This window comes from Andrena cerasifolii, chromosome 11 (genome assembly GCF_050908995.1).
Source record: "Andrena cerasifolii isolate SP2316 chromosome 11, iyAndCera1_principal, whole genome shotgun sequence".
NCBI lineage: Eukaryota > Metazoa > Arthropoda > Insecta > Hymenoptera > Andrenidae > Andrena > Andrena cerasifolii.
In genome coordinates, this window is record NC_135128.1 from 2,623,341 (window position 1) to 2,647,091 (window position 23,751).

At 35.1% G+C, this 23,751-nt stretch overlaps 1 non-coding gene across 1 annotated transcript; it reads left to right on the forward strand.

Annotated features, from left to right (window-relative positions):
* Positions 1-15,293: 15,293 nt before the first annotated feature.
* On the forward strand, positions 15,294-15,375 carry Trnas-cga (transfer RNA serine (anticodon CGA)). The gene has a single exon. It is a non-coding gene; the product is annotated as a tRNA-Ser (tRNA).
* Positions 15,376-23,751: the final 8,376 nt, after the last annotated feature.

Sequence of the window (23,751 nt, forward strand, 5' to 3'; positions counted from 1 at the left end):
TCAGTTTCGAATGTAGAATTATGTCAGAAGAGAACAATTTTAGTATTTGTATGCTCGAGTACAACCCCAATTGGAATGTAATATTCGAACATAGCCTTAATTCCAATGCAATGCTGGATTGCAGTCCGAATTCGAATACTGTAATACAATCGAAGAATACTCGTAACATTCGAGGATTTGTGAGGCTTTTGAACATTGAATCATTCGTTTAATTCCAACTACAACCCTACTCCCAACTAGGGCTGGGACTTTTCGAATAATTTAATATTCGAATATTTTACAAGTATTCGAATGCTACGAATAAACATCGAATATTTAAGTATTCGAATACCATTCGAATATTGCAGTATTCGAATACCATTCGAATATTTCAGTATTCGATTAACATTCGAATATTTCAGTATTCGAATACATCAGTATTCGCTTGTTTATTTTTAGTCATAAATGAGGGAATTCTTCTCAGGCAGTCATTTGGCCCGGTATCAAAATTATTGGTTCCTTGTCACTACATTTTAGTAAAAGCTTGTTTTTCTTTAAAAAAAAAATTACTTTAAAGTATTTCATGCTTTTTAGTGAAAATATTGTATTGCCATCGAAACTATGTATGTGTGCAAAGTTTAAAGTCGATTGGATATGTTGAAGTGGGTCAAAATTAACTTATAAGATTTCACCCTGACAAACTAACGAACTCACAACTGAGACTAAATAAAAGCTTGTAAAAAATGAACCTAAAGAACTTGATTTATAATTCACATCATACTATTCGAATACATCAGCATTCGAATACTTAAATATTCGAATAGTGTTTGGATACTTCGATATTCGAATAGTATTTGGATACTTGGGTATTCGAATAGTATTTGCATACTTGGATATTCGAATAGTATTTGTGTAGTTGGATATTCGAATTATATTCGCCAAATAATTGAGCAACTGAAGTATTCGAATATTCGAATACCGAAAAATTCGACAAATAGTCCCAGCCCTACTCCCAACCCTAATGCGAATACAGACTGCAAAAATTGTGCATTAATGTATACGATAATGTAAATGCCTTTTCATTTAATACGAGACACTTCTGTGGCTCATGACTGGAGTTTCAAATGTATGCATATATATATATATTCAGCATAGACACAGTGACAGTTTAAAAAAAATATTTTAGATACGAGTCGCTAATAATAAAAGTTTCTCGTTTGAAAAGACCTGTACTTAATAATGGTAAGACTACAGTCGAAAAAGTCACGATTTGATTGAAGATGAGCTGTACTGGGATTTTTTTTTTTAAGAAACAGCTGCATGACAACTGAAATTTTGGAGAAAGGTAAATATTGCGTTCGAGAGTCAGTGCATTAATACAGCACTGTTTCAAGCAACAGCTGTGTTTCAGGTGTTTTACGAAGGAAGAAACATTCGTTGCATCTGCCTTCCGACATATAAGGGCATCGTAGAAATTTAAGACGAAGTTTAAATGAAAATATAACAGTCAATAAAAAAATATATGCATAACTTATGTGATTACTTATGAAAAATTGTTACTAAAAATTCAATTAAAATAGTAAATGCAAAGCATTATAAGTTACACTTCCGGCTATAACTCCGCTATAAATACAAATGGCTATAACTCGGGAACAACGTAAAATAGGGCACATGTTTGTATAAATTTTTTTCATCGTCCCCCGTCCCACAGTGGTACCTAATGACATTTTTTGTTCAAATTACCCTACAGGTCGTAATTTTTCAGTAAACTTAACGATTTTTTTTTAAATTCTTCGCAATTAAATTCTCTATCGATCCATCCGGCCGGAATTTTGAATTTCGTGGCTGTTTTTTTTTTATATTTAGCGAAATATACAGCACTTTTAGAAGATCAGTATCTGTGGGCTTTTTTGGCTGACGGTTCCGAATTTTCCAGATTTTCGAAATCGAAGATGGCGAATCCAATATGTCGAATATAGTTGACTTTTCTGATTCAATATTTATGAGCAAGGTTTTTAATGTTTGATATTTTTAGAAGCGTACATAAACATAAAATCAAAGATTTGCTTCCAGAAGCATAAATCCTACTCCTCAAACAAGATTGCACATAATAAAATCGGATTCCTAAAAGCAACTAGGATAAAACGTTAAGTGTATCAGACCTTTTAAAAATATCAAACATCTTGCTCATGAATATTGCAAAATATAAATATGCAAAATCACGAACATATTTATGAGATGCCTAAAAATTTGTAAAAATACGAATGTCGATCCGCCATTTTAAATTTTACAATTTGATCTACATTAGATTTGTGGTATAAATTCAAATTGTGACCTTTATTATCCCCCGTTGAAGTGGGTCCCACATGTTAAGATACGCCAGAGTTGGGCAAAATGTTATTTAATTACAAATTACAAAGTACGATTAAACTGTAATTGTGTAATTGATTACACATTATTTTCAGTAATCGTTCATTTAGATAGTTGACAACTCCAAATGGTCAACTACCTAAATTAACAATTACAGAAAATAATGTGTAATCAATTACACAATTACAGTTTAATCGTAATTTGTAATTTGTAATTAGATTACATTTTGCCCAACTCTGAAATACGCCCTGCATATGTATAGTACCAATGAACCGCTAATAATGTTAATATCAATAGAATGTACAAATGCCACAATTTATATTTCAAACGACAATAGAATTCCGTTAAACAAAAGCCGGAAAAGATTCACAAGGAGAGGTTTTTAGATGCTCGCCTCCGATTGCTCTTTGGATATGTGTTAGAGGACCGAAAAATAATAACAACGTATCTTTTTATTTCAGCCGATTTGCATAGGTACTTAGGCGGTGAAACCACCCCTCAAAGTATGAACAAAGTATGAAGAATTGGTGGTGTCTGCCTCCGATTGCTTTGGTTTTCGGATATGCTTTACAGAACCTAAATGTAACAAGTACGTGTTTTTTTTTTATTTTAGCCCCTTTCCATATTTAGGGAGTGACACCACAAATAAAATTAACTTTAGGGTAGTGTTTCCACGCGCCTTGCACGCCACACTTATTGTCAGTAGCTTACTAATTTTGGATTATGATACATGTACGATTTTACACGTTTCACATTCTTTTGCCAGGATATTATACTCCAAATTTATTTAATACTGTAAACCGTCTGAAGTCCAAGTTCAGAGTATATTATTAATTTTCATTCCATTTGAGTTGTTTGATTTAAATTTCCATCAGCAAATAATTCATAAGCAGACACCTGTTGCAGGGTCCGTATTGGACTAGATGATCTCCTTACCCACTTACCATTATCCAATTCAGGATATTTTCTAATTGTTAATGTACGTACGTAGCGTTTCCGAGTATCATTCCTGTTGGTTCTTAAATACCATGTGTAAAGACACAGGCGACCATACAACTCATAATCGCGTAACGAATTGGTTAACAAATAATAGCGCTCCGCGTGTTAATTTTATGTACCTACTTACATGAATTCAAATTAATGTATAAATTCGAACTTATTAGATTTGTCAAATAGTTGGGACCCACTGATAAGGGTCTGTGTTAAGAATATACTATATTTTAATATCAATCGTTACCATTGTGTTAATAATTAATTAATTAAAATAGTTACTTTATTCACTATATTGTACTAGTGTTCTAGCCTGTCTTCGCCAGGCGTTACTATCCTATATAATAAGACGCCTAAGGTAAGCACAATTTTTCGAGGAAACCCCCAGAAAAAAATTTCCGTGCGAAGTACGAAATTTTGTAACTTTTGGGCACCAGACGGGTACCTGTCTAATTGGTCACCTAATGAGCGTTTCGAAGAGCATTTCGTAAGTCATATACGTGTCCAGCGGCGATTGAATCCCCCCCCCCCCCCAAGTGAAATAACGATTTTCCAACTTTCGGGAATTTTTCTGGAACCTACAGTAGGTACCTGTCTCGTCTTGGGTAACGTCATGTTATTTGCGAAGAAAGGAAAAGAAACTCTCCAAAACTTACAAGGGGAGGACACCATGTGGTAGACACCGATTTTGATGAACCTTGGCACGATGGATCTGTGTCGAAAATAAGTAAATAGGTGTCCGAGCGTTTCTTCCAATGGGCCTTTATAAGAGAGATATTCACATGGATATTATTAAAAATTTCATAGTGGCCGTAGGGTTTTAATGGGTAAAAATCCCACACTACCCTGGCGCCCCTGGGGGATTCCCCTCTGAAGGAGTCGGGGTGCCTTTTGAAGATTTCCCCAAGTTAAAAAAAAAATTATAAAAAAAATAATTTATAAAAAATAAAATTATAAAGTTTTTTTTAACGTGGAGACATCTTCAAAAGTCATCCCGATGCCTCCAGAAGGGAATCTCCCACGGGCGCCAGGGTGGTGTGAGATTTTTTCCCACTAAAACCCCACGGCCACTATGAAATTCTTAATAATTTACATGTAAATATCTCTATTATTAAGACCTATTGGCTGAAACGCTCGAACACCTATTTACTTATTTTCAACATAGATCCATCGTACCAAGGCTCATCAAAATCGGTGTCTACCACATGGTGTCCTCCCCTTGTTAGTCTTCAGCAGTGCTTAAGGAGGTTCGATACCTCACTTGCGGAGCAATGGAGCTCTACAGTGATACCAATCTTAGATAAAAAAATTATGTAAGCAAAAATTTTATTTAAATGTCTATTCCTAATAAAATTATTACTACACTGTTTGTTTTGGAATTCAATTGCACAAAAAGTATGTTTAATGCAGCTAGAAACAATATTTTCATTAAAAGTAGCGCAAAATATGCGAGTGAAATGCGGCAACGTCGCTTTGCGTCCATCTTTTTTTTCTCCTTCCATCTCACACTTGTGGCGTCCTTTTGCGCGTTCGTACTGGTTCGCAACAAATTAGTAAACACATGATTACAGCTTGGTAGTGTTTCTACCAATTTTTACTGTATCCTTTGTACAAGTATACATTGTATAGAGGACTACCCGGCGTACAGCGTTGCCACGTTTCAAACAGTTCCTTCAGGCAGTTCCAAAAATACGAGCACATTGCTGTCTATTTATTCAATTATCTAATAAACCGTACGGTTCATGTCCGATTTTCTTTTTTAGAATTTCATAGGAATACTTAAGCTTTTCATTGCAAAATTTTCTAGGTCTTTCTCACTATTCTTAAGGACTCTGTGTAACATTTTATAGAAATTTTTATCGCTTCTCCCATAACAAACTGTGTATAAGAGCGCAACTTTGATTTCAATTTTTTAAAAAACCGTGCGTTCAATCGAATTGAAATTTTTACACAATGCGGACTACACTTTGAACATTAGATTAAAACACTTTTCAAAGATTTCTCATTATTTTTTCTCCGGTATCGAACCCCCTTAAAACTCCTAGGATCCATAAGATAAACATAATACCTGTTTTTGGCCACAGGTACTTACCTGCTACCCATTTTTGAATTTTCCAGGTTTTGGAATTTTTATGGCATCTTTGAGCGCCCGGGAAACTTCATGCTGAATTTAAACTTTTTAGGTCATCGGGAAGTACGAAAAAAATCTCTAGACAGATTTTGCTAACAAACGAACAGGTACCTTAATCGTCTTATTACATAGGATTCATTTTGTGGCTGTAATCATTGTTTAGTATAATCGTTTCGGATTGCTTACGCTCTTGTACGTACTTAATAAAAGTTCCATTTATATTTCAAAATTTATAGTCCATTATTATCAGGATAAAATCAAACTTCAACGAAAGCATCAACTCGAAATCAAGAAAAGATTTGTCACGCGATATGATTTTAATGCAAGTTTATAAATAATCCAAAGTGGCTGACAGCGAATGCAGGAAGAAAGGGTAGTGTACCACTGGTAGGATAGGTAATAAAGTCTTTAGACGTTTGGTGTAGAAAAATAGGTACCTACATAGAATTGAAAACATACAGGAAATAATCTATAATAAATATGCTCCTACCAATAACCGCGGAAAGGTAGCAATAAAGTAAAGTTCTGAATCTGTGGCCATTTTATTTGTTCCTGCTTCAGCTGAGTGTCCAATGCAGTGGCATAACAATAATAATGTCTTCCGTTCAATTCAAACGGGCAAGAGAAATTTCAAGAGGGAACCGGTTCCTTCGTTGGCTGCTCCTAACACCGGAACAAGCAAAAATTAATGAATAAAACCGTGAATTTCATGCAATTTATTCACTTGTTCGACACACCGATAGTGTATCGAGTGCATAACTAACACTTCTTACCGAGGCTGAATACATGGTGTCATGATAAATGTTTTCGTTTTCTTCATTGAGCTATGATTAAACTGGGGTATAAGTTAAGGAGTCATGCTCAGTCAGGAGGCCGAAAAAGGGTGGTCTTTGGAAATTTTTTACTCAAAAGCTGTAACACATTTCTCATGAAATCTTTTTTCCTTTTAAGGATTGCATCTAGTACCGTGCATCGTAATTTTTTTATTTAAAAATATTTAACAATAACTAAGTTACGGTCCATCACTCGAAGGTTCGCTAAAAAAAAAGCTTCTGCGGTGACCACTGCTGCTCGAATGTCGATCATCTAAAATAAAAAATTCAAAGGAATTTACTTATTATATTATATTATCTAGTATTTGAACGAAGGATTTTTCGAAATATTGATTTGGGAAAAAATGGCTGATGTTTAAAGTAAAAGTTTCAATTTTTATCATGAATCGTGCCTGATTTTCGTCAATTAAAAGAAAACTAAGCATCGGATAAAAAAATCCTTCGTTCAAATACTAGATAATATAATATAATAAGTAAATTCTTTTGAATTTTTTATTTCAGATGATCGACTTTCGAGCAGCAGTGGTCACCGCGGAAGCATTTTTTTTAGAGAACCTTCGAGTGATGGACAATAACTTAGTTATTGATAAACATTTTTAAATGAAAAAAATAAGATGCACAGTACTAGATGCAATCCTTGAAAGGAAAAAAGATTTTTTAAGAAATGTGTTATAGCTTTTGGGTAAAAAATTTCCAAAGACCACCCTTTTTTCGGCCCCCTGACTGAGCATGACCCCTTAAGGAGACCTTCTGGTCTAGATCCCCCCAAAATAGGTGATATTTAGGAATTAATTAACGGAAAACTACTGTATATAATTTCATGGGACCTTTTGCATTGTATTAAGGATGTCTTAAATTATAGAAATATATTTTTTGGTTTTATAATTAATCGTTGCAGACAGCACTGGGGAGTCGTTAAAGTCAAGGCATCAAAAAATTGATCCAAATCGGTGGGACCTGTATCTCCAAAAGTTATTATCCGATTCGACTGAAACTTTTTTTATTTTGAAGAATATACTTTTGGCTCAGAAGGAAACCAGAAAAATTACAAAATTACATTCTTTTTAGAAAATAACGACACTTGAAGTTTGAAATCACTTTTTCCCTATATTCGCCATTCATTCAACGCCTTTGAAAATTATAAATTTTCAAATTTTTGTATTTTTTTCTGGTATCCTTCCTAGCCAGGAGTATATTCTTCAAAATAAAAAAAGTTTCAGTCGAATCGGATAATAATTTTTGGAGATACAGGTCCCACCGTTTTGAGAACACTGTTTCGAGAAAACCGCGTTTAAAATTTTACCTGAGCGCCGAGTGGCCTGTTGTTGCCCATGCATTTGCCGCTACTCAAATGCCTATAACTTCGGGAATTTTACGAATTTCACCAAATGCTTTTAAACACGTATCCCTAAAAGGTTGAACTTTCGAAAAATGAAATAAAAAAAATCTACTTTTAGACTGGAAGGTCCCCTGAAACATCACGCCTGTCGCGTTCATAAATAAACCTTCTGTAAATTGATCTCGTCCAGAATAAAAATATATCACAGCTCTCTAGCAGTGTATAAAATAGTACTTTAGAACCTACTTTCAGAAATACGAAGCTCAGTTTTCACTGGATAATACTCTTTTCAAAATAATGAGTATTAGGTTAGAAACAAGGGAGATGTATAATGTTTGGTAAAGTGAAATAGATTTTTGGGCAGTAGGTTAAAAAATATTCTCTTAAAAAGTGAAGCCCTTGAAAATGGAAGTGGTGTATGTGAATAGCACGTCAGTGTGAAGAATATATTTTTAAAGTTATATGCTTAATATAACAAATATGAAAGTAACACAATTTGATACCAGACATTTATGTAGCTCAAAATTGCTATTTCAGATTCTATTCTTTTTTAAAATAACACCATCCCTACCAAGGAAATATATCCAACGTACCATTCGTGAGTCTCATTGTCAGACGTGTCTCGTGTGAAATCACCTTTACTCTACCGCGTTCAGTTGCTGCAGGGAGGATGTATATGAATATGAGAAAGAATAATATTAATATTAAACTCTAACAAGCAGTAAAAATCGAAATAAATAGCTCGAAACGAAAGATGTGTGATTTATGATAGACCACTTTTACGATTACGAAATTCAATTATTTTCTAAAGTCTATGATCTTATTAGTAAAGGAAAATATTATTTTTTTCTTGAAACGTAATTTAGTCCATTTGTTATTTCCTTCCACAAGAAATCGACGTTTGAACAAAGAAGTAATAATTTATTTAGAAAATCCTTCGATGTGATTAGTGAAAGGAAAGTCGTTCATTGCAATTTTAATAAAAATATATTCAAATTTACCAATTTATATTATTATTATAAAATGAGAAAGTAACGCATAATTTATTATGCAACTAAGCCAATATTAACAATGAAAAATATAATGCCCTTCGCAGTTTTCACTCTTCTGCATATATTACCTATGTAAAAACTACCGTCATATTATGTACATACGTACATTTTTTGCAATACACGCAGGTGCATAAAAGAACTTGTTATGGATGCTCCTTGAAAAGTCAGGAGCGGCCAGAATTTTTCACCTACTCAGAAATGAATTCCTTTGGGATATCAATGGAGCAATAATGGCGACCTAGTTATTTCATGCCAGTTTCGTAGGAGTTTATTGACGATTGTTTCATAGTGAAATATTAAAACGAGAGGACTATTTTTATAGGCGAAAATATTATTTATCTAACAGACACTTATTTTATGTCTAATTCTGTTATGCTATGCATTCAAATAAAAAGTTTGCAATAAGTCACTATAAAGGATGTATGTACATTGTACACACACACATCTCTTAATAACATCTATATACAATAAATAAAAAACATACAAAGGAAAAATAAGGTATAATCAGAATAGGTCATGGAAATTTTTAACTTATTTCAACATTTAAAAGTAGTAAGTTTCCACTACATTTTGTAAACCTTGGAACGCTGACAGAGTCATTTCGAAGCATTTCAAATAAATTTTAATATTTTATCGTGTTATTTAATCAAAATTACCAAAGTGAGCCAAAAAAATATGCTGACAATTAGTCACGAATACCTTATCTTGGTAAAACGTTACAATCTACTTGTATAAGATACGGAATGATCCCTATATATTTATCATTATTTGCAATAGCGTAGGCGCAATAAAGTCATAAAGAAATAGAAGTATTTATATTGATTGCAATGAATAAAATATTTTCACACGTGCGTGGATTTAAATATTAGGTTGCTGCATAAGTTCTGTCCGTCACTTTGTTTGTATTATGAGTTATTTAATTCAAATACAATTATTAATGCTGATTTATATTGTTAACAACTTGAAAGAGTGCAGCAAGAATTGCAAATTGAAAGACCATTCCTTGTGAATTGAAAGGGTTGGGTGGCGATTGCAAAATATGGGAACTAAATAGGTCTGTTACGAATATGCGAATACCAGAGAATTCGAATTTGAGATACGAATAATTTGAATAATCGAATACCAGAGAAATCGAATTTGTGATTCGAATAATTCGAATACCAGAGCATTCGAATTTGAGATACGAATAATTCGAATAACAGAGAATTCGAATTTGAGTTACGAATAATTCGAATACCAGAGAATTCTAATTTGAGATTCGAATATTTCGAATACCAGAGCATTCGAATTTGAGATACGAATAATTCGAATACCAGAGAATTCGAATTTGAGATTCGAAATTATTCGAATTATTCTAATATTCAAATATTTACAACTCTTCACTACAACAGGTTTTCACCTTCTTCGATCCCTACAAAACAGTTTAGATGGCAAAAACTTCAATAACTTTGGGGCCATAAAATGTGCAATAAGTTCTCTTCGTAATGATAAATCCGAAGATATATATATATAAAAGTGGCATAATACAACTTCCACATGCATAGGAAACTGATATAAATAATGATGGAAAGTATACATATGTACAATTTGAACGAAATATAAGCTGGTTTTAAAAATTGAGTTTGTAGAAGACGTACTCCAGCGTGCAAGAAGTTATGCAGCAACCTAATATATTTCCCCCTGGAAATAAACAAAATTACTTGTGTCAAACATGTTTTATAGAATGGAAAAGTCGCCTGAACGTGTGACAATACGTTTCGTATCCGACGTTAGGAAAAATCGATTCAGTTACAGTACACCCGTGAGTTTCGCCATCCACGTTGAGATATAATAACGTAGATACGTGGCGGTGTGTATAGATTTTCTGAAATGGAGCCGCGTGTAGAGACTAGGGAGCAGAATTGGATCGAACAGAATTGTCGAATCGTATCGAATGTGGGTTACGTACGGACACCGAACACTTCCACTTCCTTTCCCGTGTCGCGTATATACTTTCTTCCACGCGCGAGGTAAAAGTATATCCGCTCACGATATGGTGGGCATCGTGCGTGGCCAGTTAGTTTTGCAATTCTTATTCAAATCTCCCAGACGATTTTGCATTCCGAAAGTGCTCTCTGCACGTTCCGCGGCTATCGTTCCGCTGGATTTATCTCCCTCGGAGATCCACCAAATCCGCCCACTTCCACAGGATCTCTACTCAACAGAATTCTCATCCATCGCGGCGTTACGTATGTACGTACATATTTACGCCGCTGTCCAAATCTTTGGGATCACTTGCATGGTTTCAGTAAAATAATATCGTACGCGAATTCTTTTTCTGATACAAACTTCATACTTTGAGTGATGATTAAATCGATTTCACTAAATTTTAATATCTCGTCACACAACTACAAGATCTCTATTAATACCCCTACAAACTCCTTACTGAAGGGAAATAACCGTGGTACTGTTCTGAAATGAAATGTCGACATCACAAATCATTTTTGAATTCCTTAGTTGAAAGTATTGAACTAAGTACTCAGTTAGTTATGAATTAATAGTATTTTTGAAGTAATATTGGGTAATGACCCTTGTCTTACTTTACCCTCAAAGGAAGTATAATTTTTTATTGTAAAATATTAATCTGCGGAAAAGATTAACTTCCATGTTTCATAAAACATTCTTAAAACGTGTAGTTTTAAGTATCGTGTGATCGTGACGTTTTGTGAAACAGTACCTAATTTATAACAAAATGCCACCTGTAGAGGAAAATTCCACTTTTGGTAGGTATGGAATTTTTCAGTCTTTTCTTTTAACATGAAATGAAAACAAATGAGAAAATGAAAAGAACTCGCGATTGAACGGTCATACTTATCTACAATATGTCGGAGAATGTTTTATCAAAATTTAAAAACAATGTGTTTATTAGTCTTTGAGTAATCTCTACAAGCACAGGAACTTATTTTCATATGGCTCATCTCTGACATTTCATAAGTTAACGTTACATTACTATTTTGTAATGATTTGTGCATTGCATTAAGGGGTTATACCTAGTCAGGCGGCCGAAAAGAGGCGAATGTTTGTGAATTTTTTTTGAAAGAGCGTGAAATCCTGATTTTTGCAAGAAAAAGTTAGGATTTCAACTTTAAATAGCCACCATTTTGTTTTAAATTAATATTTCAGAAATTCCCTCCGTCAATCAGAGGATACATTAATATATTAACGAAATCTTTTTTGTATTTTGATTTTAGATAATCTGGTTCCGAATGGTAGTGCTCACCGCAAAAGCAAATTTTTAAAAAGGCTTCTTGGATGTGGGTTGTTATTTTATTATAAACTTAAATATTTTTCTACCAAAAAATTACCAAATGTTCTGTAAATGTTGCTCCTTTAAGTACCAAAAAGTTCTGGAAGAATATATGTTTCCGCTTTTTCAAAAAAAATTCACAAAAATTCGCCTCTTTCGGCCGCCTGACTAGGTTTTAGGGCGTAGCGGAAAATTTAAATTTGAATTTTTAGTTGGCCTGGGTGCGGGATAGTTGTCTTTTGATTAACCAAACACAACTGTAAAAAAAAAATTGGAAAAATATTCATGTCTGCAGGTTCCCTTTTCTCCTAAAAATGATTATATGATTATATGATTATAAACCTGCAGACATGAATATTTTCCAATTCTTTTTACAGTTGTATTTGGTTAATCAAAAGACAACTATCCCGCACCCAGGTCAACTGAAAATTCAAATTTAAATTTTCGCCTATATAGTATGATTATATAATCATTTTTAAGAGAAAAAGGAATTATATGATTATATGATTATATGATTATATGATTATATGATTATAAGATTATATGTTTATATGATTATATGATTATATGATTATATGATTATATGATTATATGATTATATGATTATATGATTATATGATTATATGATTATATGATTATATGATTATATGATTATATGATTATATGATTATATGATTATATGATTATATGATTATATGATTATATGATTATATGATTATATGATTATATGATTATATGATTATATGATTATATGATTATATGATTATATGATTATATGATTATATGATTATATGATTATATGATTATATGATTATATGATTATATGATTATATGATTATATGATTATATGATTATATGATTATATGATTATATGATTATATGATTATATGATTATATGATTATATGATTATATGATTATATGATTATATGATTCTATGATTATATGATTATATGATTATATGATTATATGATTATATGATTATATGATTATATGATTATATGATTATATGATTATATGATTATATAAGCATTTTTAGGAGAAAGGGGAACCTGCAGACATGAATATTTTTCCAAATTTTTTTTACAGTTGTGTTTGGTTAATCAAAAGACAACTATCCTGCACCCAGGCCAACTGAAAATTCAAATTTAACTTTTCGCTTATACATATAGTATCGCTCCGCCCTACTAGGTATAACCCATTAATGCACTTTTCGTACATTGATATATTATAACATTAAATTATGAAGTCAAACTTACTTTTCAACACAGGATAGTGATTAATTCGCTCATAGATACTGTACATTTGCATCGACTAGATTCGTTAAGAAATCGAAGGACACGACAAATTTTACAGATTTTGTCGTTGCCTGCCATTTTCGGCATCGCGAAGTGAATCTGCCGTGGCCGATGACTTCATTTTTTATGTGAATACACATATATGGGGAGAACGCTGTCGCAATGCTAATCTTTCCAAATCGTTGGAGTTTGGGGGCAAACGTAATCATCAAGGTATTGTATATAGGGTGACTTATTTTAGTCAGTAAATTAATCCTTTTATTTATACCTCGGCAATTGAAATGATGTTTTTTCTACTTATAACTATCCAAATATCATTGACACTTTGGTTGCAATGATTATTATTTAATAAAGTTATGTGAGAAAGGTATACACCATATTGTACTTATAAGAACTATAGTGATTCTTCGTGAACATATGTGTATGTAGTCATTTTGTCAAGTGTAAAGTTAAAATGTAATAGGGGTTGGTTTACATATAACAATATTATACATTTTTGAAGATCTCGATTAAAATTTTGTATTTTTGGAAAAATTATCTTCTCACTTATTTGAATGCTTTGTTCTGTAGTGTATATGTATATGTCTTCTGTATTCGTTATAAAAGAATTACCTACTTAGTGCATCACATTGTTTCGTATTTTGGAAAACGAATCCCGTTGATTAGTTCAAGCAAAACGCGGTCTTCGTTCGCATTGCACGTCCTAATTAATTAGAAATTCTTGTCGCGTGATCCCACAAATCGATCGCATTCTTAACTTCAGTCATTTCGTATTCATTCAGCGTATGTAACTCTCAGAAAGTAAACCAACATTCTTCGCACCAACGCAACGTCGTTCTCAGCACTTCGGAAGAAATTTATTATTTTATAAATTAAAAATATTCTGAGAAAGAAATTTTTTAATTTATAATATAAAAATATTCTGGGTCAAAAGTGATTTAAACCAATGGAACTTCAAATTTAAATGCAAATTTAAAGTAAAAATTTGTAAAAAAAAAATAAAGACGAGTCAAACCAAACAAATAAATGAAGTAAATAAAATTTCTAATATTCTCAAATGGCTCAGTGAATTTTAAGTATTTTAGAAAACGTTAAAGCACTCCTTTCACAAATTACGTTTTTGTAAGCGAATGAATTTTGTTTTGCGTTAAAGAAACTCGATCAGAACAGCAAAGTTAAATGACCAATCTGTTTTTTCTTTCTCTCTGGTTGGACGGAATACGTTCATAAGAAGGTCTTTAACTTATTACTCATCATAAGCTTTTGTAAATCGCGGGTTTTCAACGAGCTAGTTTTACGGGTGTTGAATTCTAATTCCTACCACATGTAGCGCCACAATCTGTTTCGAGTCTTTACCGGTAACGTTGCATGTGACACTAAAATGGTAAGGGGATCTTAGGACCCCCCAAACCCAGGACTGAACTTGCATTAGGTATTACGTCTATTCTATACCTCGTCTGTATATGCACACAGAAAATCTATTATTGATTATATCAACCTAAGATTTGCAGGAGATTTTAGTAGATGCCCCTAGCGGTACTTTCTGACCGGAGTTTGCATCGTCATTTCATTGCGTAGAAACTTCTGACAGTAATTACATAAACTTCAAATTTATTTCTCTTTCATGTCCCTTCCATTTCGTTCTATAAAAATATGTCACGAGTGTTTGTGGATATAAATCGCACGCATTTATTCAGACACATTGTATGGGTTAAGATACAATAGGAATGTATCTCGAAAAATATTAGTTTTACTCATTCAAATATAATATAGTAATGTTTAATTTAATGATTGTACATACATATTACGTATACATATGTGCAATGATAGACATCAGCAGTGAATATACATTTTCTCGTTCGAGTTTATTTTATACGCTTAGTTATAGTAATGCTTCATCTACAGGGGAAAGATAAATAATGAGTTTCATGTGTATGTAATTTTTTTTTTATATTACTATTGCTTGTAAATTAATAATTCTAAGTATTACTTAACATTCGTGAGGGTAACGGCATAAGCTGCGGTGTCCGAGTGGTTAAGGAGTTGGACTCGAAATCCAATGGGTTTTTCCCGCATAGGTTCGAATCCTATCCGCAGCGATTCTTTTTTTCTTTTTTTCTCACTTTTTCTAATTTTTCAAATATTTTATTGTAGCTGAGAAATATGTTTTCTATAAGCAACTACAAATGTTATCAAATATGTATACTTATCAGTCAGATACTCGAGAAAACGTAGATAACGAATTGTCAATAAAATGTGTAACAGTCAATGTTGTTTCATGAGACATAATTGTTAGCAATAAGATAAATGTAATAATAACATAGAAAATAAATTGGGAATTCATAATAAGTGCAATGCTTTCTACAGGATTTCCGACAGGATTTTGAAATTAATGTTTCTCGCGGACAGAATTTCTTTTTGGGTTCAATAAAGTAGGTATAATTGGTAAGTTTTTCATTTGTAGTTTAGTAAACTTCGAAACGAATACAATAAATTCAGTGACTAAGTGCTTTTGCTTATAGTTTCCATTAAAATTAAAATATGTAGAGTGTAGCAAAAAAAAGTAGAGCGCAAATAAAAACAGAACATTAGTGACCACTCCTGACAGATTTCCAAGATTTTTTTCTCAATGCTATAGATTTTTTAACACTTACAAATCTTACTCACAAAAGTATCTGTTCACTCCATACGTATAACATATTTTACTTATTTAAGTAATGTTAAATCCAGAATTACCCATTATAATATACATTAGTATAAAGTTGAATTAATAAAGAAGTGCTCAAAGAAATTTTGATAGAAGAATGAAGCAAAATGGAGCTGAAATTTAACGGTGAGATATGCTACGATATATCATAAACATTTGTAGAGAGGATTATATGTTTGATTTATATTTTTGTTATGTTCCTTTCTTATTTCGCGCGTATCCAGGTGAGGGGTCGCTGCTGTGGAGATGGTCTATTTGCTACGCAGTGGAAGCGTGCTTCCGGTAAGCACTGTGAAGAGGACGATGGGTAACCGGATGAGCAAAGATAATATCTAGATAATATCTAGATAAAAGGTACTTACTGTTATCCGTTACTCAAAGGTTGAATAAGGATGATTTAGCTTTATTTAAGGTATCAGAGATGAAGTTGGTTATTCAAGGGGAATTCCTCCGACGACGAATGATACTTCGTTTATTCAAAGGCCTTTCCTCTTGGGTTGTGAATAATGTTTCATTGTCAGCTTTGATTCTATTCTTATACTACAGGGTGATTCTCTCGGTGCGCCTGTTAAAGAGATGCCGCCTGGTACCCCGTGGCCTCACCAAATTTTATGGCTTTCGACCCTCGAAGGGGTTGGAGTGCCTATTAAGTAGTGAGAAATCTTCGAGTTCCGCATTTTTCATCAGATCTTTGCGAAAACGACGCCAATCGATTCCCTATGTTTCGCCGATGAAACTGACACCAAGAACGACGTAATTCGGACGTAAATGAAGGAAATTACATGAAAAATTGATTTGCATAATTTCAAGCTAACTTCGTTGAAAATAGGCCGATTTACACGACATTTGGTATGGTTTTCATCGGAAAAACACAAGGAATCCATCGGTGTCACTTCCATATAGATACGATAAAGAATAAAGAATTATTTTATTTCTGAAACAGGTATGAATCCTCGGCCGACCGCAGCAAATTGAGGTCCGCGCCCCGCAGTCCAGGGTGAAAATGTGAAATATTCATTTCAGCGTATTGCTGCGAGCACCCTTTGGATGGAATCCAGGGCCTGCTGGTGCTCGCGACTGGCACAAGAGGACAGCAAGAAGAAGGCAATCGGATCGATCGCCTGTCAAGCTGTGATTCGATAGCCAAACGCCATTACGTGCAGACTTTTCTCGCGCATTAGAGATTGTATTCGGTTACTTCTGTTCTTGTTAAGCCGCGTATTCACCTGCGCATTCGCCCCGAATGTGCATTCGGCGCGCACCGCTTTTTTGCTCGTCCGGTCTTCGGCGCGTGTTCGGGGCGCGGCGCGCATTCGGGCCGATCCGCTTGTTGGCGGTCAAATCAAAGCGCGCATTTGGGTCCGAACAATACCATGAAATGGACGCCGCAAATTTCACTCAACCCCGAACGCGCGCCGAATGCGCGCCGAACGCGCGCTGAGCTCCGAACGGGCAAAAAATCGGTGCGCGCCGAATGCACATTCGGGGCGAATGCGCAGGTGAATACGCAGCTTTAATGTTCTGTTTCTCTTACTGTACTATCACATTAAACTCCCGTTATGCCATGCCGAAATCATAACATTGGTGTCAGAAATGGGATCCGTAGCCACGGATCCCGAAGATACGTAAGGAGCTGTTGCGAGCGATACGCAAGGAGCCGTTGCGTGCGATTCAGCCTGCAGTTGAACGACAAGGGACAGTCGCAGAAGCAGCGTCAGCAACGAAGGACAGCGGAGACGGCGGTCGAGGCTCGCCGACATCGAGGGACGGACACAGGAACAGCGGGAGCTGTGACGGCGGTCGAAAACCACCGACATCGGAGCAGCTTCGAGGCTTCGACGAGAATGGTGCCGAAAAAGGAGAAGTCTGGGAGGCCATTGCTGGGTCGGCTCTGGAAGCTCGGGAAGCCGACCCACGAAAAGGAATCTTAATTCTGGTTGTATCGTTCTCATTGTATAACGTAGAAAATGGCAAGGAACGGTTGCCGTTAAAAGTAATGCGAGCGTACGTCAAATGAGTACGCATTGAAGTTGGCTCTTTCGCGAGTATCGAGCAAGATTGACGTTTTGACACTTTGACGGTTTGACTTCTCCTGTGACGGAAAGAAACGGTTTTCAGTGGGGACAGCGTGAGTCGTCGAACGTCATTCCGATACAACGTTCAGCAAAGCCGATTCGACTTAGAGCTGCAAGAAGAATCGAGGGGCTCGTCGGGATGGGGGAATCGTCATCAGAAGAGGCCGAGTTAGGACGCTATAGAGGTAGCGTCGGCGTGTTGGTGGTGGAGGTGCGACTTCGACAGGGACGCAGGGACGTCCGGGAGTGCACGGACCACACCAAGGATTGGTGGGTGTGCGGCTCTGGGTGGCAGTCAGGGATCCATGCAGTTGAGTTGCTGGCGAGCGGCGTCCCCAGGAGCGCGGACACCACCGAAGCAACGTGGAGGCGCCAGGAGTGCGCGGAGTTGCTGAGCTGCGACGAAGGGAGTTCGAGGGTCAACATCGTCGCAGAAAGGCCAAGAACGGAGACGCAAGTGGAGGGTAAAGACGGGAAAAATTTTTCGGAAGATTCGCTGTACCCACGCCTTGCCCAGGGTTTTTGGGTGGTTTTCCCCTTGGACGTGAAGGCGAATGCCGAGGCGCCGGATGGAAGAGGCCACGCAGCGATTTTCCACTCTTTCGGACCAGGGTACGGCTGCCAGCAACGAAGAGGCTGCAGCGGTCGGGACGACCACTCTTTCAGAGGGAGAGGCAGTGTTGCGAGCACCCTTTGGATGGGATCCAGGGCCTGCTGGTGCTCGCAACTGGAACAAGAGGACAGCGAAAAGAAGGCGATCGGATCGATCGCCTGTCAAGCTGTCATTCGATAGCCAGACGCCATTACGTGCAGACGCATCGACACTTACACTTTTCTCGCGCATTAGAGATTGTGTTCGGTTACTTCTCTTCTTGTTAATGTTCTGTTTCTCTTACTGTACTATCACATTAAACTCCCGTTATGCCAAGCCGAAATCATAACAGTATTATGAAATTCTTTATTCTTTATCGTATCGATATGCTTGGGTATTTGTGTTGTTAATGAAGCTCTCTATTTAAGTGTCTAATTATAGTTTAGTGTAGTTGTTAAGATCGGGTCAAGGGTTTTTGACCTTCTTTTTGGATTAGACATTTTTTCTCCCGAGCATAAGAAAGCGCAAGAATCTGTGACGTAGAGCGTGCAATATCTTATATTCTTACTAAGACCAAAATGTACAAGCCAAATATACGCTAATCGCCACTGTTTAACTAAGAGATTCCAGTTCTTGGAACAATTAATTATATACAAACAAGCTCGTTGGGAAATTTTTCAACATGTTTTTTAAAGCCGTATATACATTGTAGAGGGTATTATAATTCTTGTTAATAAACATTGTTTAAAAAAAAGATAGCGGTTTCTTTGTAAGCGGGAAGTTTGGATTCGATTTTTTTTCTAATTTTTTTTTTCCTCTTCAACTCGAACTCGAATGTGCGCTCGCGCCCGGAATTGGGGGTCCTGTGCATGCCTGGTTTAGAGGGTAGGTATCTTGTGGGTAAGCTCGAGCCCGCGATAAAAATCGTGACCATGTACCGAAAATCATGCGCGAATGGTCGCGAATGGTCGTATAAATAATGAAATATATGTGCATTACTGTAAGTACTAATAACCAGAGTACAAGGTTGAGGAACACCAAGGTTATCGCAAGTTGGTGGACAGACACTACCACACTGCTTATAAACCTCATTTGATGGGCAAATAACCGCTGTTGCTAAAATTCATATCATCACATGATTCGTATTATTTTTTATAAAATTTGATAGCGAAACAAATAATGGGATACATATTTGTGCTCTGACTTGATCACTTCATTACAATACACATTATGAAACTTCTATTTTTTGGCACTGGAGTTACACATTCTGACATTTCCCTTTGCTTCATTCCAATATGTATATCACCAATCACAGTAAAAGCATTGTTTCAGGTGAATGTTACAAACGCTAGGAGCTGTATGTATACGGCAGTACTGTAGGCAGGAAAGCCACTAACAAAAATATTGTTTAATATAAGAGTTCAATTTCATGCAATGTGAAAAACTGTTGGTTGCCTCTATAATTTTAAAATTTTTGTTGGAAAGGTTTTGTAACTGTTAGGCTGTGCATTGAATTAATGAGAATGTCTTTAAGAACATAAAAATTGCGTTCTTGGTTAAAGAAACGCTGCCCTTATTTTAGAAATGTTACAACAAATGTTGAAGTTCAAATTGTCGTAATACATACGAATCTTACAAAACTAGTTGCTCTTAGTTGTTATTATTGCTAATGTGCCAAACATTACTAATCAGTAATCAAACGAATATATTACGAAAAACACAATATTTAATAAAAATAATTTTTAGTTTATAGGTACTAGAATTTATAAGATTTTTCATCGTATTACCTTATTACGATTGACTAGAATGTATAAAATGGAGTACGATGATGAATAAAATATGTAGTCTATATATAAGTAGAATACATTCCATCCTTAAAAATATTCATCAGGTCTAATTGTTTTCATATGGTGGATGTCTTACAAGCGTTATAGAACACACTCAAATTAATGTCTGCACACATATTTTCTAATAATCCCACAAATTTAGCAGATGTTGAAAGTGACTTTTAAATAATAACAAGTGATGGCAAATTTTTAAACGGTGTATTCTGTACGTTTGCCACCTGCGTTATATTTTCCTAATAAAACGCATATAATGTCGGCTCATGTGACACTTGAGGTTTGAAAAAATAATTGTAGAAGTACTTGTTAATAGTAATTGAATGATAGAATAAAATATAAGGGATTCAGTGGACACAAAATAAACGTATATACGTTCATATAACAATATGGAAAATGACTTTCATGAACTTCATTACTTACCCACAGAGAAGAGTACCATGAAGGTAAATGCAGCAAAAAGAAAGCGAGACATATCGGATGTGTGTGCTGTTCGTATGGACGTTTCCAGTGAACTTGAAGACAGTGGAGGAATGGATTTGTTTTATACTACACTGCGTTCCATATAAGAGTGTACTAACGCTCCTACCGATTTGCGACCGATCTGCGCAGCTCCCACGGATCTGACACACGCGATTGGTCGTAGCACTTTCGCGATTGGTCGTAGCACTTTCCCTGCCGGTTTACCACCAATCAACAGTGTATCCCTGCGCGAAACGAGTATGCTCTAATACGGAACGCAGTGTATACCGATCCTACGCGTTAGTGTCACGTCCTGTGTATGTTCAGCATGCAGAGACCGATATTTACGATTCTATCTCGTTGCACCGAGATTTAAAAAATGATCCCCCGTTATCAGATAAATGAATTATTGTAAACTGGGGTGACTTTGCCCACTATTTTACTCTGACTGAAAAATTACCATATGATTGAATTCGCTATTGTTTTTTCGTTTGACCTTGGAGAAATTATTGCTATCGATTACAGAACACCATATATTTTAATTACTTCACAATAAAATAAAATAAAGTTTTTCGAAAACCGGGCAATGTCACCCCGGCGGGCAAAGTCACCCCAGTTTACGGTACTCAAAATAAGGAGCTAAAGCCTATAGCACGCACTGTCGTCGTAGCAATGTTTATCATTGTATTATCGGTTTTTTAATTTGTTACTACCCTTGATTTAATTGTTATGTCGTTAAATAAATGCTATTAATCTGTTCTATACAATACAGACTGCTTAAAATACATGGTCCTATAATATATCGAGAAATATACATTTTTTAGGCATAAAGGCTTTCACATATCATGTTTATATCAGTAGGTATATCATCGAATGCGACCGGAGACTTTTTTCTATGGCAGGGAAGGGAGGGGGAGGGGCAACTTTGGGATGATGGTGAAGGAAAATATTCTCCACTTGCTTTTTTTTAAACTATTTTGTAGTGTCCATTTAATATAAATTTAAACCCGAAATTGAAAAATGTTACCTTTTTTAGTATAAAGTTAATAAAGATCAGTTTTGAAAAAGAAGAGATTTTTTCTCAAAAGCGGGGGGGGGGGAGTGGGTGGGAGAAGCAACTGCCTCTTTTGCACCCCCCTGCGGACGCCCATTCATATCAGTGTTATAGGGTAGATACCATAGGGTGTTATGTCCCAATTTAAGATATTTATACATATTTGATAATGAGGAATGTACAATTAAGGGGCGAAGAAGAAGTATAAATCGAAAAAAAATCGAAACAAACATTTTTCCACAAATCGCTTCTAAAACATTTCAAAAATATTTTCTCAACGTTATAGGCCGAAATTCAACTCCGTATGGATAATATAGCCTGGTGAGTCAGCGCGCCTCCGAGCGCCGAGCATATCTAAAACGCATTTTAAACGCGGTTTTCTCGAAACCACGTTTTCAAAATTGGCGCCGGGGTAACTCAAAAACTATTTGACCAATCAACTTCAAATTTTCCACACTTTTAGTTTATAATATTCCTCAGAATATGAACCACAATGTTTAACCAAATTGTTCATTTTAACTACTGTTTTTAAACAAATGAAACGCGAATTTGGCAAAAATGTTTGAAGTTTCGCCATTTTTAAAATATGCAATTTATTATATCATTTGAGGTTCATATTCTTATAATTAGCACGTAAATTGAAAAAAAAATTATTTGTCTGTTTCACATAACTACCAGAGACGCTACAACCGGCCCAGTTTTGCATCTCGAAATAAAATCTATTTCAGATACTGCTCTATTTCTTTTGTAATTATTATAATTTTACTGTTATACAAATATTGTTTACATGTTATAATGTTAAATAAAGTATGCTTAAAGGTCCGAAAGGATTAGCGCATTGGTATCTTTGCAAAATATTCTTCAAAATTGTCGGGAAGACGAGAAGTGGCCAATGTTTGTGAATTTTGTTTGAAAAAGCGGAGCATATATTTTTACAGATTTTTGCACTTACAAGAGCAACATTTAAAGAAAACTCGGTACTTTTTGCAGAAAAATATCTACGTTTATAATAAAAATGCATCCAAAAAGCCTTTTTAAAACGGTGAGCAAGATATCTCAAAAACTACTGCAGCAATCTTTCTGAAATGTTGTGGGCTTATTTTTTATATAAAAATCTACTTAATGACGGAAGGATTTTTTTCAATATATAGTTTCGATTATATCAACGAAAAATGGCCATTAGTGATAACCATGAAGTCATTTTTCGTTGATATGATCGAAACAATACATTAAAAAAAATTCTTCCGTCATTCAATATATTTTTATATAAAAATAAGCCCACAAAAATTCGGAAAGATTGGTGCAGTAGTGTTTGAGATATCTTGCTCACCGTTTTTAAAAAAGGCTTATTGGATGTCGTTGAATTTTTATTATATACGTAAATATTTTTTTACAATGGAATTACGAAATGTTCTTTAAATGTTTCTCTTTTGTTAGTTTAAATGTGTTTGTTCTTTAAATGTTTCTCTTTAAGTTCGGTAAAAATATACGCTTCTGTTTTTTACAAAAAAATCGCCTCTCTTCGGCTTCCTGACTAGGTATAAACCAATGACATATATAAACGGAGCGTAAGTTGAGGGGACTGTAAGATTCGCGGTAAGGGGAGCGATACAGGCAAATCGGGTAACGCAGTGGTTATGCATGCCGAATGCTTCCGAAGCTAACCCGACGTGCTTGTATCTGACCTCTGCCTTCTCCCCTCCAAGCCTACCGTTCCCCTCGCCGATAGTCCCAGCTTCTGCTC